Here is an 18,456-nt window from a genome sequence, read left to right as displayed (position 1 = left end):
TGGATAATTCATGGCTCAGTAGTTGTGTAATCAGTGACACGAGCCCTCATTATTTTATAAGAATTAACATATCTATCTAAGTTCGATTTCAGATTCTACCAAAATTTAACTCTAAAATAAGAAGCGTATAACGAATATAAACATCCATCCTGTGTGCAGATACGATGACTATAAAGGGTCCTGAGTGCACTCTGTATGTCCTGAGTGTACTCAGGAGGTCCTGAGCGGTGTTTAGACGTTCCCGAAGAATAAACCATTTCCTGAACTAAAATACATTTATCTGTAATTAAAGAAAATTCGACTAAAACATTCTCTCATATATTAAAACAATTGTAAAATAATTAATTCAACGACTTTCTGTCTGTTTACTAATACTTTTCTTGTTCAGTTTTTGTTTATACCCATATTAATAGATGAACGGAATTGAGTACTTTTTTAGGAAAATTTACAACTAGATGAACGGCTTTTTCAGGAAAATTTACAACTCAAATTTTCAAAAACAAAATTCTACACTTTTTACCTGCATTTTTTCTCTGCCTCGAAGCCGCCACCGGTGACCCCGTATCAAACATAGCGGCCAACACATCAAACGCCGTATTCACGATTTTGAGGTATTGGCAATATACAATCACATATCAATATACAGCAAGTAAGTAATTTGGTGTTGAATGTCAGTACATCAGAATTTGTTAATTGAACTTTGCCTGTTTAAGGGGCACTAGCTGCCAAATTCATGTTCATCATCGATTTTAATAAAATTCACATAACGTGTATATAGTGTTGAATTGTTTATTAAAATTTTACGCACAATCTTGGCTGATATGCATAAAACCAATATATTTTATGACACTGCATGAGAAAGAAATTGACTTATCGTATAATACCAGAACAAGAGACATATATATTGCAGAGGCGGATTTAGGGGGCCAGGGGCCCGCCCCCCCCCTTTTTGAGAAAAAAATTTGGTTGCTTATATAGGGAATCATTGAAGCGTGACTGGAGCGGGCCCCCTCTTAGGCCAGTCAGTGGGCCCCCACTTATGAAAATTTCTGGATCCGCCACTGTATTGTATCTAATATCTCTGCCAGAACTAAAAAATAAACTACCGTAAGTCCACATAAGAGGGTATGGATGTTAATTAACAGAATAGAGAACAAAGTACAAAGAAAAAAAGGAATAAAGAATAGTGAAAGAAAGAGAATAATGGAAAAAAGTGTAAGTTTTTAAAAATATAACTAAAAAAAAGAAGACAGAAAAAAAGACCCCCCCCCCCCCCCCCCTTTCAGAGACGAGCCTTACATCAACTGTTATTTGACGCTGCCGAGTTATTTTGAGATTAAGACATGTATTTAGTAGTCAGCCCGTAAAGCCTCTTGCATCAATTTGAGGATTACCCAAGGTTAATTTTACGGCGGCTCATTTTATTTTGGCTTAAAAATAAACATAATTGACAAGTTTCCTTCCCCTGCATTCTCGATCCCACATGTAAATAGCACGGTGGTCTCAAATAAGACATTGATGACATTGATACATTACAACACTTCCCGTCAGTATTTGAATATATTGATTAAGAAGGTATAGAAGATTAATGCACGCACACTATTATCCACCACTGGCCTAAATAGTTAGTCCGCAAAGAACGAGGGTCATAAAGACCCAGCCACCGGCATGGTGTGAATCTGAAAGCTTCCCAGGTCCGTGTATATCTGCGTCCATTCGTTTTTCGTTTTGAAATATCAAAAACAAAAAACAAAAAACGAAAGTGTTTTAATTTTTCGTTTTTGATTTCTTAAAAACCAAAACGAAAAACGAAAGTGTTTTCATTTTTCGTTTTTGATTTCTTAAAAACCAAAATGAAAAACAAAAATGTTTTCGTTTTTCGTTTTTGATTTCACAAACAAAAAACGAAAAACAAAAGTATTTTCATTTTTCAATTTTGATTTCTGAAAAACTAAAATCGAAAAATGAAAGTGTTTTCAATTTTCATTTTTGATTTCACAAAAACAAAAAACGAAAAACGAAAGTGTATTTATGTTATCTTTCCAACACAGTTTAATTGTCATTCACAAAATGACAATGTTGTCATTTGTCATTCATTTAAAGGTCGTTAAAGTATACATGCACAGCGGTTGTCAGATCAATACTACTTTAATCGAAGATAATGTCGACGGATGCAAAAGTCTTTAGCAATCGGAACAATGTGGATGCGTGAACTTTATTACTTTTAAGTTTAGAAAGGTCGATCCAAGATTATTAGAATTGATAACCAAGATCCATCTGCCAGTATTTTACGAACTACGAGGACGATAATGTATTTTGCTTGATTTAATTTTCAAAATTTCCGCAATTTCACAATTCAAATTGGTTTGTCATTAGGGAGCTACCATTTGATTTTTATGGGGGGGCTAGGATGAAATTTGAAAAAAATAGGCAGGACAGGAGTTTTGAGTAAAAAAAAAGGCAGGATGAGACACTTGCAAAAAAAAAAAGTCAGGACGACAATTTAGGTAAAAAAAAGTCAGGATAAACTAAAAAAAAAAAGGCAGGACCGAACAGAGTGAAAAATAAAAAGGCAGGACAGAGATTACAGCTAAAAAAAAAATGCAGGACAAAATTTTTCATCCTAGCCCCCCCATAAAAATCAAATGGTAGCTCCCTTAGGAGCCTATAAAGTATTAATTTTGCTTATTTGGAAGACTATAAGGTGACATTAACTAGAGGTCGTTGATGGGGGATAATGGAATTGAGAATAGTGGACAAAAAATATAAATAATAGAGACAATGGACCAAGAAATAAATAACATAGCTAGAATAATGGTGTTAAAATGTAATGATAAGAGAATAATTGTCAAAAAGTATAAAGAATAGAGAAATATGGCATAAACTATCAAAGAATACAGAAATTAAGAACCCCGAATCCAGACCATCATACTAGTTGCCTTAATGAACGTTAGTTTGTCTCTGGGAGATTGCTATTGGTTATGATATGGTTTCTCTTTATTTCTGTGTCTATTAATTCAGAAGCATGCTTTCATTATTTACCAACATTTTACATATCACATTATAAAAAAAGACTATTATTTTGCAAACTACCATAGATTTCCGGTAATTGTTCTGCATAGACCGAACCACATTGGAGTCCCTGTAAAAAAATTTCAAGTGGACCGCAGTTACCCACCCTACCCCATCATTACATAAAAGTTAATAAACAAATGTCCACAGAAATACTTCTGTCCGAACAATGTGTAAAGGGGAGCTTGGTAGCTGATGTCTGATGGACGGACGAACGGACGGACGAACGGACGGACGAACAGACAGACGGACGAACGGACGGACGAACGGACGCACAGACCAGAAAACATAATGCCCCTCTACTATCGTAGGTGGGGCATAAAAACATTTTAAGTACGTTGGAGTCTTATGCAATATTTGTTTTTATATATTTGAAAACTGACTGCTACCGACTGGTTGCTTGAGCCTGGTCTCAAAAACTCCGCATTTTCATTACAGCCGATTACATGTAGTGTGTAGACAAAGGTAATATCTTTGGATCGCTTGTTTGTTAGCTGAACTATGAAGTAACTAGGTAAGGTATATCACCCTCCTGTAGAAGGGGCCTAGACCTACAGACAGATTGATTGGGTATTTGTCGAACTAGTCTACTCTTAAAGGAGGGTAGTTTACCTAACCTAATAATACTAGCAAGCTAACCAAGGATAGGCTACCTTTGCCTACACACTCAGTGCAATCGGCTGTAACTTTTTTACATTACAGGTTGCAACACCTTGCCAAATTATTAGGTTCCAAAAAACGTTTGGAAAATTTAGTTAATGTGCTTTCCCATAGGGTTTTATGCAGAACAATTACCGGAAATCTATTATGGAAACTTGCAAAAACAATATCAAAATCGAAATCTAAGTGAACAATGAAGTTACTCACATTAAAAAAGGTTGAGACATTGAAGGCCAAATATTTTTTTTTATTCTTGCGTGTTATTATTAAACACTACAATACAAATAAATGATTCTCAAATGATCATGACTTTTGCTTGTAGTAAAATGATCAATGAATCAATCAATGAATCAATCAATCAATAAAATTGAGAATGGAAATGAAAAATGTGTCAACGAAACAACAGTCAGCCTAACCAAAGAGCACAGCCGAAGGCCACAAATGAGTCTTCAACACAACGAGAAAATCCGGGCTTCAGCTGGTCTCTAAATAAAATTATATACTAGTAATGTGAAAATGGACGTCACACTTAACTTAGACAAAAAAAAAACATAAAAAACTAACAAAGATCAGAGTCTACTGTCTAGGGACAGGCGCAAAAATACGGCGGGGCTAAACATGCTTTGTTAGATCTCAACCCTCCCGCTATACAATTATATCTAGCTCATGTAGAATAAACAAACACACAACAATATGCACAGAGAAAGTCAGTTTAAAAGAAATCCGAGTCCGATGACAAAATAGTAAACAAAAGAAACTACACAAAACGAATATGATTCATAAATTAACAAAGAACTACTAGCAGTAACTGACATGCCAGACCCCAATCAAAAATATCGAAAGAATATATAGATAAAAGAAGATGTGCATGGTATGAGTGCCAATGAGACAACTCTCCATCCAAGTCACAGTGTGTAGAATGAAACTATTATAGGTTAAAGTACCCTCTTCAACACGAATCCTTGGCTCATACCGAATAGCAAGTTATAAGGATCCTCCAAAATGACTAGTGTAAAACCATTCAAACAGGAAAACCAAAGGTCTAAACTCTATATATAACTAGAGGCTCTGAAGAGACTGTGTCGCCCACCTTGGTCTAGGTGTTTTTGGTGATAGTGATGTATTCGTAGATCTAACTCTACAAAACATTGTTGATGCTTACAATTATCTCTATCTATATTGAACTTAGCCTAGTAGTTTCAGTGGAAAATATTTTGTAAAAATGTACAAATTTATGAAAATTGTTAAAAATTGACTATAAAGGGCAATTATTCCTTTAGGGGTCAATTGACCATTTTCGTCATGTTGACTTATTTGTAGGTCTTACTTTGCTGTACATTATTGATGTTTACAGTTTATCTCTATCTATAATAATATTCAAGAAAATAACCAAAAGCTGCAAAATTTTCTTAAAATTACCAATTCAGGGGCAGCAACATAACAACAGGTTGTCTGATTCATCTGAAAATTTCAGGGCAGATAGATAATGACCTAATAAACAATTTTACCCATTTACAGATTTGCTCTTAATGCTTTGATTTCTGAGATATAAGCCAAAATCTTCATTTTACTCCTATGTTCTATTTTTATCCATGGCGACCATCTTGGTTAGTTGGCAAGGTCACCGGACACATTTGTTATACTAGATATCCCAATGATGATGGTGGCTAAGTTTGGTTGAATTTGGCTCAGTAGTTTCAGAGGAGAAGATTTTTGTAAAAGTTACGACGACGGACGACGGACGCTAAGATATAAGAAATGCTCACTTGACACTTCGGGCCAGGTGAGCTAAAAATCGAGAACGAGAAGCAAGAACGACATCAACAAACGACAACTACTGTTTTTTGTGTGATTTGTTTATTACTAGACCAAATATTTCATGATTTTTTATTATCTAGGACTGTTTAACAATTGATAACCAAGTTTAATAAAATCATATGTGTGTATAGCAAACATATTAACTTTGGCTTGAAAGACGTCTATTTAATTGTTTTCGACTCGCTCTGCTCGGTCGGAAAAATTGACAAGAATCAAATCCTAAGATTAAACGCGTTCGTTCAACAATCTTATTAAAATTAATATATATATTAATTTTCTCATACACATAAGAGATATACATTTTGATTAGATTAGTTCGTCTTATTTACAAATGTAGTGTTATCTGTAGTAAATTTACTGACTTCTTTAATAAAGGATTTGAATAAGAATGTGTCAATACAACATAAATGCCCCACTCGCACTATCATTTTCCATGTCTAGTGGACCGTGGAATTGAGGGTCAGAACTCTATATTTGGCATTGAAATTAAAAAGATCATATGATATAGAATATGTGTACTCAGTTTCAAAAAACATATATCTGTACATTAACTTCACTTTCAAGTATAGAGATGTATTTTTTTTCTGAGACAAGTGCTTGTGACAATCCAAAAGAACTTGCAGTCATTCGATGTTCAGTACTTCAGTACTTTGATTGTTTGAAAACGAGGTAAAAATACCCTGCCACATTCGGTATGTGTTTTTGTTAGACCTTTTTCTTCCTTCTGTTTTGTATCGATCTCATACGTTAAGCCCTTTTCCACTGATTTGTATAGTTTGTTCTTATGCTGTGCTGTAACAAAACTGCCCCGGCTGTTAAGCATGTTAAACGCCACAATATATTGCATGTGCCTGCTCCAACTCAGGAGCATGAAGTTCAATGGTTTTCGTTTGTTGATGTCTTTTATATGTGTTTTTCGTAATTCATGTTGTTTTAAAATAGGCTGTTATTTTTCTCAATTGAACTGTTTCATATTTTTCAATTCATGGACTATTGTAGCCGACAATACCGTATGTTTTTTCTCATTGTTGAAGATTATATGGTTGACTATATATAATTGCTTACATCCACTACATTTGAACTTTGTTGGATAGTTGACTCATTTGCATTAATACCAAATCGTCTTATTAAAAGTTGAGGGGTGTGTGTGTTTCTTTCGAAAATTTCAATGTTTTTCTCCCAGGTCACCCAGTTTGAATAAAATGTTTTGACATTTTGCTGTGCTCTTGGATTTGAGTTAAGAGCCAACCAAAGCTCACGGCCTGTTGGTGGGTAGTTGATGACTTTATGGTAAGCTCTGGATGTCTTTTTGAGTATTGCATACGGTGATTTGGTGATGTCTTCATGCCATGCATTGTCCCATTACTTTATATAGACAGCTTATCAGTCAACCTGATCTATCAAGTAGCTCTCCTCCTTTTGTATAGTCAGACGAAAAACAAGATATAAACTGACTTAGCTTGGTATAAACATGTTTATTTGATATACTCATATAAATATAAAAAAGAAGACGTGGTATGATTGTCAATGAGACAACTCTCCACAAGAGACCAACATAACACAGAAATTATCAACTATAGGTCATCGTACGGCCTTCAACAATGAGCAAAGCCCATACCGCATAGTCAGATATAAAAGGCCCCGAAATGACAATGTAAAACAATTCAAACAAGAAAACTAACTTATTCATGCACAAAAATTGAACGAAAAACAAAAATGTAACACATGAACAAACGACAACCACTGAATTACAGGCTCCTGACTTGGGACAGGCACATACATTTTGAATGTGGCGGGGTTAAACATGTTAGCGGGATCCCAAAGTCAAGTCAAATTGATATTTTAAAACAACATAAAAGTTAAAAAGTGTAAAAAAAAAATGTGTTTGTGAGTGGAAAACTACTTAAAATTGTAGAAATATTCAAAAGTAGCTCTCGCGTTTTTGTTCTGCGGCTAAGTTAACGGAACATCAATCAAGTAATCGATCTTCATGACTATGGTTTCAATATTTAATGGTATAAAATATCATATTCTGCTTGTCGTAGACTCAAAAAGACTTCAAGTTGGAATAGATCTACGAAGACTAAAGAACGTTCATGTGTGGTTTAGCAATTGTACATGCCCACGAAACCGACGTCCAGATATTGTTCGGAAGATGTTTTGAGAAGTTCCGATGCGACCGGACAAGTAAAAGTAAACTGTTACAGTATATTACAGAACACAAAACTGGCTATCTTTGCTGTAAATACAAGTTAAAAACCTGACATGGTTTACATTACATTAAAGCTAAAAGTCCCAATCCCACGGCATCAAATAATTTAAAAAAAACATATGACCTTTAACATTGGAGGTCTAAACTAGCATTGAGCCGTGTCCAGGTCCGAAATAGAAAATAAAGAGATGTGGAGTAAATGTACACGGGACAAAATCGCACACAATATATAGAAAAAATACAAATTATTAATGAACAGGTCTTTTATGCCTGTTCTTCATCTTGAAAGGAGCTGGAGGGTCTTCAACGAGGAACTAGACCATTGATCCTCATTATACAAAAGTAACATAGGTTAGTGCATCGGACTATACAAAAACATAAGTTCCTGGTTCGATCACCGTTTTTTCATCATCCTACATATGTCTTTTGATATTGTTCATACATGTAAATACTAAAAGTCTTACACTGTATCTATATATTTTGCTCCGAGACCAGAACATAATAAAATAGATAAATTAAAACTTGCGCTTTAGATTAAGAAAGGGTGTGAAAGATTTTGTATCATTTTTTCCAGTTCTTCTGGAGTCCTTGAGCCCTTCCCTCGCCAACAATATATAGTTTGCTTTATTTGTAAAAGAGGCTAGTTACGCTTCAATATTATCATCTTAGATTAACCTCTCCAAACTTAAAAGTAAAGATCACGCACCCTTATTGTTTAGATTGATAAAGACTTTTGCATCCGTCGACGTTATCTTCGATTAAAGTAGTATTGATCTGACAACCGCTGTGCATGTATACTTTAACGACCTTTAAATGAATGACAAATGACAACATTGTCATTTTTTGAATGACAATTAAACTGTGTTGGAAAGATAACATAAATACACTTTCGTTTTTGTCGAGCCTGCAACTTTTGTTGCAGAAAGCTCGACATAGGGATAGTGATCCGGCGGCGGCGGCGGCTACGGCGGCTACGGCGGCGGCGTTAGCTAACTTCTTAAAAGCTTTATATTTTAGAAGGTGAAATACCTGGATGCTTCATACTTTGTATATAGATGCCTCATGTTACGAAGTTTCCGTCAGTCACATGTCCAATGTCCTTGACCTCATTTTCATGGTTCAGTGACCACTTGAAAAAAAAGTTCAGAATTTTTGTAATGTTGAATTCTCTCTTATTATAAGTAATAGGATAACTATATTTGGTATGTGCGTACCTTGCAAGGTCCTCATGCCCGTCAGACAGTTTTCACTTGACCTCGACCTCATTTCATGGATCAGTGAACAAGGTTAAGTTTTGGTGGTCAAGTCCATATCTCAGATACTATAAGCAATAGGGCTAGTATATTTGGTGTATGGAAGGACTGGAAGGGGTACATGTCCAACTGGCAGGTGTCATCTGACCTTGACCTCATTTTCATGGTCCAGTGGTTATAGTTAAGTTTTTGTGTTTTGGTCTGTTTTTCTCATACTTTATGCAATAGGTCTACTATATTTGTTGTATGGAATGATTGTAAGGTGTGCATGTCTAGTGGGCAGATGTCATGTGACCTTGACCTCATTTTCATGGTTCAGTGGTCAAAGTTAAGTTTTTAAGTTTTGGTCTTTTTATCTAATATTATATGCCAAAGGTCAGCTATATTTGGTGTATGGAAATATATTATGATCTATATGTCAGTCCCGTAGGTTTATTTGACCATGACCTCAATTGCACGGTTCATTGCACAGTGTTAAGTTTTTGTGTTTTGGTCTATTTTTCTTAAACTATAAGTAATACGTCAACTATATTTGTTGTATGGAAGCTTTGTTAGCTGTACATGTCTGTCTGGCATGGTTCATCTGACCTTGACCTCATTTTCATGGTTCATTGGTCTTTGTTTAGCTATCTTGGTTAATGTTAAGTTTATGTGACAGTTGTAATAAAGCTTTATACTTAGGACTTTCAACATAATATCAATGATTAGTAAAGAAGGCGAGACATTTCAGTGTGTGCACTCTTGTTCGTTTTTTTTTTGTTTTTGTGAAATCAAAAATGAAAAATGAAAACACTTTCATTTTTCGATTTTAGTTTTTCAGAAATCAAAATTGAAAAATGAAAATATTTTTGTTTTTCGTTTTTTGTTTGTGAAATCAAAAACGAAAAACGAAAACACTTTTGTTTTTCATTTTGGTTTTTAAGAAATCAAAAACGAACAATGAAAACACTTTCGTTTTTCGTTTTGGTTTTTAAGAAATCAAAAACGAAAAATGAAAACACTTTCGTTTTTCATTTTGGTTTTTATGAAACCAAAAACGAAAAATGAAAACACTTTCGTTTTTTGTTTTTTGTTTTTGATATTTGAAAACGAAAAACGAATGGACGCAGATATACACGGACCTTCCCACTATCCTTTTCTACCCATAGAAAACTTTTGCCTTTCATTTATCACAAATGAAATATGTTGATATCAATGGTATGTAAGAATTATTGGGGAATTCTTACCATTCCTATTGTAAGTGATAAAAGTAAATTTATATCAGGGTGATTGAAATGAGGAAAAAAGGGGGGGGTCAGGAGTTCAAGGCCCCTTTTTGGGAAAAAAATTGGTGGATTAAAAAGGGAATCACTGAAGCCTGGGAACAGTATATCTAACGTTATATATGTTCCTGCTGAAGCATGGCAGGAGCAGGCCCTCTTAGGACGTCGGTGCCCCCACTTATGAAAAATCTCGATCCATAATAGTCTGAGATTACTCTGACGTCCCACGGCTGTTTTGCCAGACACTTTTTGATATGGGACAAGCTCTGACGTCCCACGGCCCCAGCTTGTCTGGCAAAACAGCCGTCGGACGTCACAGTAATCTCGGACTAGATCCACCACTGTCATGACTGTGGTCTTCAGTTGTATTATCTTAAAAAATTACACCTGTATAGTGTATATATGTTACAGGCATTTTCTAAATTTAGGCATTTTGTAAAATGCCTGAAAACTTTAGGCATTTTCCAAAATGCCTGCAAAATTCAGTCATTTTCCATAATGACTAAATTTTCTAGGCATTGTACAAAATGCCTAGAAAAATTGAAAGGCATTTTACAAAATGCCTGAAATTATTTTATAGAATAAAATCTGAAGAAAAACATTTGAAAGTTTTGAAAACCAGAGCTGTTTAATTTGTGATAATTACTGAATTAAAAAAGAAGAGCTTAAATAGTCAAGAATACATTTTACTGAATAAATACAATTCACACAAGCACAGAAACTGACATTTTTTTTTTTAATTACTAAAAATGTTTGCACGACAGAACTTCATAATATTTGTCTTGATTGTTTGCTAATATATTGTTTGGCGTAAAATCTGTGTTAGCACTCAGACCACATTTTGAGAAATCTGGATCATCACACTTTTAGGTCTTTCATTACCTTTACTGTTCTTTACTGATAAAGTACCGTGAACGTTTAAGGCAACATAAGGTTTCGCAATAAGCACACACATCTCAGATGCTTATCTTTTTTTTCATATGTTCTAAAAAAAAATCAAAGTAACTTAGCAGGAAACGCTTCTCTTGTCAAAGCACTGTTATTTTTCTTTTCTTTGTCGATTTTTAGCTCTCCTAGCCAAGGGAGTCAAGTGAGCTTTTCTCATCTCGGCGGTTGTCTTCCGTCTTTGTCTGTTAACTTTTGAAAACATGCTATCCTATGGAACTACTAGGTCAAATTTAACCAAACTTGGCCACAATTGATCATTAGAGTATCTTGTTTAATCCCTGATTGCCAAACAATATGACCAACATGGCTATAAATGGAACATAGGGGTAAAATACAGTTTTTGGTTTGATATATCTCTAAATCTAATGCATTTAGATCAAATCTGACAGGGGGGTTCAAAAGTTTTTCAGGTTAAGATCTATCAGCCCTGATATTAATTTTCAGACGATCGGACAACTCTTTTGAGAACTTTAAGGTTGTTATGAAGGGGTATTTTCTGTTCCTGTCCGAAATACCTCATTTTAATTGCCCAGCTGCAGTCTAAATATATGTCCTTTATCCAGGTCAATCCACTGTTAAATAATCCATACGTACTATAACCAAATTGTTCACATGACATATTTGCAACCCAAAGCAAAAAAAACCCCAGCAAAACGAACATTTCTCTATTTCATATGTTTCACTTTACTGTTTTGAATCTATATTTTCTAAAATGTGATTGTAAATTCTGTTCTATTGACAGAACAATTTGTCTGTTTGCCATATTGACAAAATAATCATAAATTCACTGTTGGTATCTGAAATACAGAGTGAGTACGTACTTAACGTAGTTTCCCTAAAAAGAACATATTATAAGGCATAAAAAGAAACTTCCGATCTGGTTTTTGGAGAATAAATTAGTTCTGCCAAACCATTAGTTATTAGTATGATCTTTGTAAGATATTGTGTTTTTGTCAACTTTGTCATATGCATCTCAATGATATCTTCCTTCTACAAATTGCCTGAAACTCAACAGGCAATTTGTGGAATTTCGCATCAAAATTTCAGTCATTTTACAAAATGACTAGGTATTTTTAGTCATTTTGTATAATGCCTGTCGAGGTTAGGCATTTTCTAAATTGCCTGAAAATTCAGTCATTTTACAAAATGCCTAAATTTAGAAAATGCCTGTAACATATATATATTCTAAAGTGTAAATCAAGCGAAAATAATGTAAACTATCTGTGCATTGGGGCCTATTAAAGGGTATTTTGGGGGGAAGAAAGAAGAGAGGGTGAGTCCATGGGAGGTAATTCCGACCCCCTTCAATTTGAGAATATGCTATTATCTTGTAAACGTCCAGATCCCCACCCATAAACCATATATATTCTTGAATGGGACGATAAAACAAATCAAATGAAATTAAAAGGAGGTCTTTGGGGGGTTACCCCACCCTGTTCAATTTAAGAATGTGCTATTATCTTGTGAACGATCCAGATCCCCACCTCTAAACCATATCTATTCTTGTAGGTGACAATAAAATTAATGAAATAAAATGAAAGGGAAGTCCCTGGGGGTCACCCAACCCCGTTCAAATTGAGAATGTGCTGTTATCATGTTAACAGTCCAGATCCCCACCCTTATACCATATATGTTCTTGAATGGGACGATAAAACAAATCAAATGAAACTAAAAGGAGGTCTTTGGGGGTTACCCCACCCTGTTCAATTTGAGAATGTGCTATTATCTTGTGAACGATCCAGATCCCCACCCCTAAACCATATATATTCTTGAAGGGGACAATAAAATTAATGAAATAAAATGAAAGGGAAGTCCCTGGGGGTCACCCAACCCCGTTCAAATTGAGAATGTGCTGTTATCATGTTAACAGTCCAGATCCCCACCCTTATACCATATATGTTCTTGAATGGGAGGATAAAACAAATCGATTGAAATTAAAGGGAGGTCCCTGGGGGTTACCCCACCCTGTTCAATTTGAGAATGTGCTATTATCTTATGAACGATCCAGATCCCCACCCCTAAACCATATATATTCTTGTAGGGGACAATAAAATTAATGAAATAAAATGAAAGGGAACTCCCTGGGGGGTCATCCCATCCTGTTCAATTTGAGAATGTGCTGTTATCATGTTAACAGTCAAGATCCCCACCCCTATACCATATATATTCTTATATGGGACAATAAAACAAATCTAATGAATATAGGACCATCCCCTTTGTCTTGGGTTGGGAACCCCCTTTTTAAAATGGCAGGATCCGCCCTGGCATACCATCTAGCTAGCTTTAAAGGCTTTAAAAATATGAAATCAAACAAGGAAATTAACAGTGTAGGCAACTGTTTTGAATTTTAAAAAAGCATTTTACATATAACAATGTTAAATTTTTTGTGCATTTATTTTTGCTTACCGTATTTTCAATAATGGACAAAATTGAAATGCATGATTAAATATTGTAATTTAAGAAAAATCAGCATACATGTTATAAAATGGGAAGTGGAAACTGGGAATTTGACAAAGAGACAACAGCCGAAGGTCACCTATGGGTCTTCAATGCAGTGAGAAAATTTCGGCACTGGTCTTCAGCTCATAAATATGTATCAGAAATGAAAATGAGATACAGCTTTCAGTTGTATTAATAAAAACCTCACAATAAGTTCTGAATATCAGAATATACAGTATTGCAAGATTCTCTCAAAATGTACACATAGAGCTGAGAAACTGTAAAATTAATCATGCTTATTTAACATTAAAGTCCTTGGAGTCCATCTTTATATGCATACTCTAGTACAAAGGAATATAAGTATGCAATAGACATCAAGTTTTCAAAAATAAGAGTATCTATTCCATTAATTTACGACAAGATCTTAATCAAGTAATAATTTCGGTTTGTTTAAATATTTCGGAGGTAAGTATGACCTCCTTTTTGGTGATGATGTTTTCGTTTTAAAGTTGGGAAAATTGTTTGTACCAACAACAAAAAACACAAAGTCAATCTAGAATTATGTTTTTATATTTTTTTATGTTTAGGTTGTCAGCAAGATGAAAAGGAAAAGTATGCAGTTCAAAATTCAAAATGTGTATAAGCTGAGGTTCAAGGTCCTACCTTTGCAGATTTTCATATTTTGCATGAATGAATTCAAAGGTTATATGATGGACGGCAGAGAAAGAAGAAAAAACACTTTTCAATTATCCTGCTCCTGAAGGATAAATGTAAAACATCTTGTTTTCGGTAAGTTTTATGCTCTGTTTTGATAGTGTTAGTGCATTCATCTGTCCAGTCTTTCCTCTAAATTGTATCCTTTTTTAAGTTTTTGGTGAGTGTTCGCCATGAATTTCAGTAAGTAACTTGTGGATTTACATGTATATACTCAAAATTTAGTACTCAATATTAATGGGATTCTAGCATGACATCCTTCCAAATGCTTGTTAATCATGTTTATGTTCCAGAACATACAAGTATTTGGACTGTCTGCCCAATTTTAAGAAGTTGGTCAAGTTTATTAGAAACAAATGTACAGTACAGATCAACATAACTGAAATCTTTAATAGATAAATACAAAAAGTTTAATTCAATTGAAATAAAAACACAGGTTTGGTCGAGCTGATACTAGACAGTACAAGTATACTCAAATGGTCTGACTGTACACATATGGTGGGACTGTAGTCTTAGTGTATACTTTTATGTTCTGGACCGTTAACGTAAGGTCCAAATACTGGTATGGTCTGGAGCATTTATACATGTCATAAAATTAATATCAAACATATTGGTGTTTTTGAACTTGGTAATAAGTTATTCGATAGAACTATAATGTTTTGAGATTATCAAAATCAAAAATATCCAACTTTTACTTTTAATTAAGAAGAAGATTATTGATGTATGTATAAATGTATATTAAAATGAGACAGCAAGCCAACAACACAAAAAATAAGGATAAATCAATATAATTTTTTTGTATCAATGTTATAATTTCCAATATGTTCAAAGAGTTCAAGGTATTTTTTCATTGAAATAAAACACAAATTGAAATCTGTCAGAACTTCAAAAGCTTAAAGAAATATTGTTTCTGTTGTCTGCATTTTGTATAATATATTGCAAATTCTTGTGAATAATAGAATGTTATTATAGTTGTCTAAAGTTTTAACATTGATCTTTAAACTGTAAATTCATAAATTATTGCGTGCATATGATTTATTATTTCGATTCCGTCATTTTAGACTTAAATGCGATTTTAAATTTTACGATTTTGAGAAAAATCCTGTTTAATCCATATACAATATTTCATAACACGAGTTTAAATTATTGCGTTTACAACTCTTTTGCATTTTTCGCAATAAAAAAAACCTCGCATTTATTTCTGAATTTACAGTATATATATTATGTATATAACTTTGGAAAATACCCCAATCTTATAAAGAAGAAGAAATTAATCGATTGTTATATAGTATTAGAATAGGAAGATGTGGTATATTGCTAATTTGACAATCCTCCATCAGAGACCAAAGGATGTAGGAGGTTAGCAACTGATGACACTGGACAATCTTTAACAATCAGTAAAATCCATACCGCATAGCTATTTTTATTGAAAATAATATTATTGCTACATGTATGCAAACAATTCTGTATAATACATTACTTTAGATTTTATTGGTTCTTTTTCAGAAGGATTGAAATTCACCACCTAGAATAAATGGAGAAAACATAGAAACAAGACCAGAATAAATTCAAAGACAAAAGTTGGATCAGTTATTATTTTCATCACTCAGTCAATGATTTGAAGTTCTTTTAAACATAAAAAAATATTGAAACCACAATAATGTCAAAGTTCTGTGCTGGATGACCAAAAACTGCAAAAAGTGGACTATACCATCAAACAATGCTGGATGATAAGAAACTATTAATGTTTTGTGTGGAGGGATATTGTGAAAAAAATAGATTAACTTAAATAGCTACTAGTATGTTAAGCTTAATGATAGAGTTTTTATTGATTTCAAATGGTAAATAATTGTGTTTCAAGAAAGTATTCTATAATTCATGAATAAACATATATTGATACTTATATTATCTGCTTTGTTGTCTAAAAGTTTAGTTTTGAACAGTTATAGAACAATATGCTAAATTAACATTTCCAAAGAAAAAAAGATATTCAATTAAAAAGATTCATCTTATAATAATTTACTACCAAATAGAATACATTGTAACATACACATTACTGTATATTTATATCTATATATTTATAATTAGAATCCCATAGGATTTTAATTTGTCCCATGGGATATTAAAAATCCCATGGGATAATTATAATCCCATGGGCTTTTTTTTGTCCCATGGGACAACAAATATCCCATGGGACTACAATTATCCCATGGGACAAAAAAAAAATCCCATGGGATTTAACCAAAATCCCATGGGATAATGGTCAATCGATTGTGCAGCAGTATGACTTTGGGCTTATAATATATATATATAAAAAAAATAGGAAGAAGTAAGAATTAAATTGATTATTTTTTATTTAATTAACATGATTAAGTGCACGTGGTAGACATTTCTGTTATTATAAACCGTCTTTTTTCTAATTTTTATTTTATTCTTAAAAGGGGAGTAACCCCTGATAAACACTTGAAAAGTTTCACTCGTTTTTTGTCCAAATTATTATAATCTGAACACGACTGGACACGGTCTGACAATATCCTAACATAATTGTGTATCCATGGTCTTTTTTGGTCTGACACGGTCTGAACGGGTCTAAACAGCTCGCTAGAAGATTCAGTCTTGTTAATCTTGACATGCCGTAACGGACTGATTTACCTGATGAGACTATCGATCGGAACGGCGCCTGAACGGTCTTTAAAATCTGAACGTTTTTATCTAGCAGTAAATCCAGTCAATTAAGATATGTTCAGACCGTTTCAGACTGAAATCGTGCTACTAGTGTATAAAAGCTCTTTTATGCTTTGAGTGTTCGTCCATTGGCATTTGATAATAGGCTGTTGTCAAATCACGTCTTGAATAAATTTTAGCATTTGATTTGCCTATAGCAACAAATACATCGTCTAAACGAGGCAGAGGATGTTGTTGAAGAATTGATTGTTTGTTAAGTGAGCGAAACTCAATACATAGCCTCCAAGTATTATCTTTTTGCTTAACAAGGACAATTGGTGAACTATATTCGCTAGTTGAAGGTTCTATTATATCATGTTTAAGAAGCTCTTCAATTTGCCTTTGAATTTCTTGTTGAGTTGCTGATGATGTCCTATAAGGACGAGATTTTACGGGTGAAGCATTTCCGGTATTAATTTTATGTTTATAGACATCAGTTTTTTTCCTAATTCCTGTAAATTGGTTGCAAAAACATTTCTATTTTGTGTTAAAAATGATTTCAATTGTTGTGTTTGTTGATCTGTTAAATCAGCTTTTGATAAATCAAATTGAATATCAGCTTGGTTTGGTTTAGGTTGTACCGAATTCATATATTTACTTGTAGATCTATTTGTAGACTTGTCTTCGTTTAAAATAAATATATTACTTTGGTATACATCATTAAGAGTAGCTAAAATTTAACCAGACTTTAAAGTAATGACTTCATCTGTTGGGTTTAAAACTTGTAGGTAACATTTGTTGTTACGATTTTTAATTAAACATCTAGCTGTTAAAAAATTGTACTTTAAATTTTTAAATTGGTTCTAATAAGTAATTTTGATGCGGCAAAGCTTGAAACAATCTAACACAAACGTTCATAATTGTATTAGGAGGGATGGTTGATTTCCAATAAACCCTAGCATGACCTGGAAAGTTTGGCCTTTAAAATATATATCAGTTAAACAGTAATTTATTATTAAATATTTTTCACAGTAAATTTTATATGTATTAATTAGTGAACTATATAAAATCAAATGAAGTGCATTTTTCTATTACAATACTAAACCTTCTACATTATCTGAAACAACAGTATAACATCACAACATAGAAAGACATGCTATAAAATATCAATTGAATTGACCAATACCTATCAACAGACATATTAACACAAGTGAACATACACTAAACGAATAAATTTGATCTATGATAAAATGTAAATACAAAATCAATAAAATAAGGGATGATTTGTTAAAACAATACTATTATAACGCTAAGAAACAATTTTAGAAATACAGCAATAAGCTTGAACAAAAATCAGCCATTTACAATACCATTATACACAGGTAAATGAAACACGTTTTTTTGTTAGGTATAC

At 33.4% G+C, this 18,456-nt stretch overlaps 1 long non-coding RNA gene across 1 annotated transcript; it reads left to right on the top strand.

Annotated features, from left to right (window-relative positions):
• Positions 1–1,271: 1,271 nt before the first annotated feature.
• On the top strand, positions 1,272–16,061 carry LOC139522521 (uncharacterized). The gene is made up of 3 exons (XR_011664460.1): positions 1,272–1,575; positions 14,252–14,453; positions 15,885–16,061. It is a non-coding gene; the product is annotated as an uncharacterized lncRNA (long non-coding RNA).
• Positions 16,062–18,456: the final 2,395 nt, after the last annotated feature.

Source organism: Mytilus edulis, chromosome 5 (genome assembly GCF_963676685.1).
Source record: "Mytilus edulis chromosome 5, xbMytEdul2.2, whole genome shotgun sequence".
Classification (NCBI taxonomy): domain Eukaryota; kingdom Metazoa; phylum Mollusca; class Bivalvia; order Mytilida; family Mytilidae; genus Mytilus; species Mytilus edulis.
Note: the sequence above shows the minus strand (reverse complement) of the source record. Positions and strands in the feature narration are given on the sequence as shown.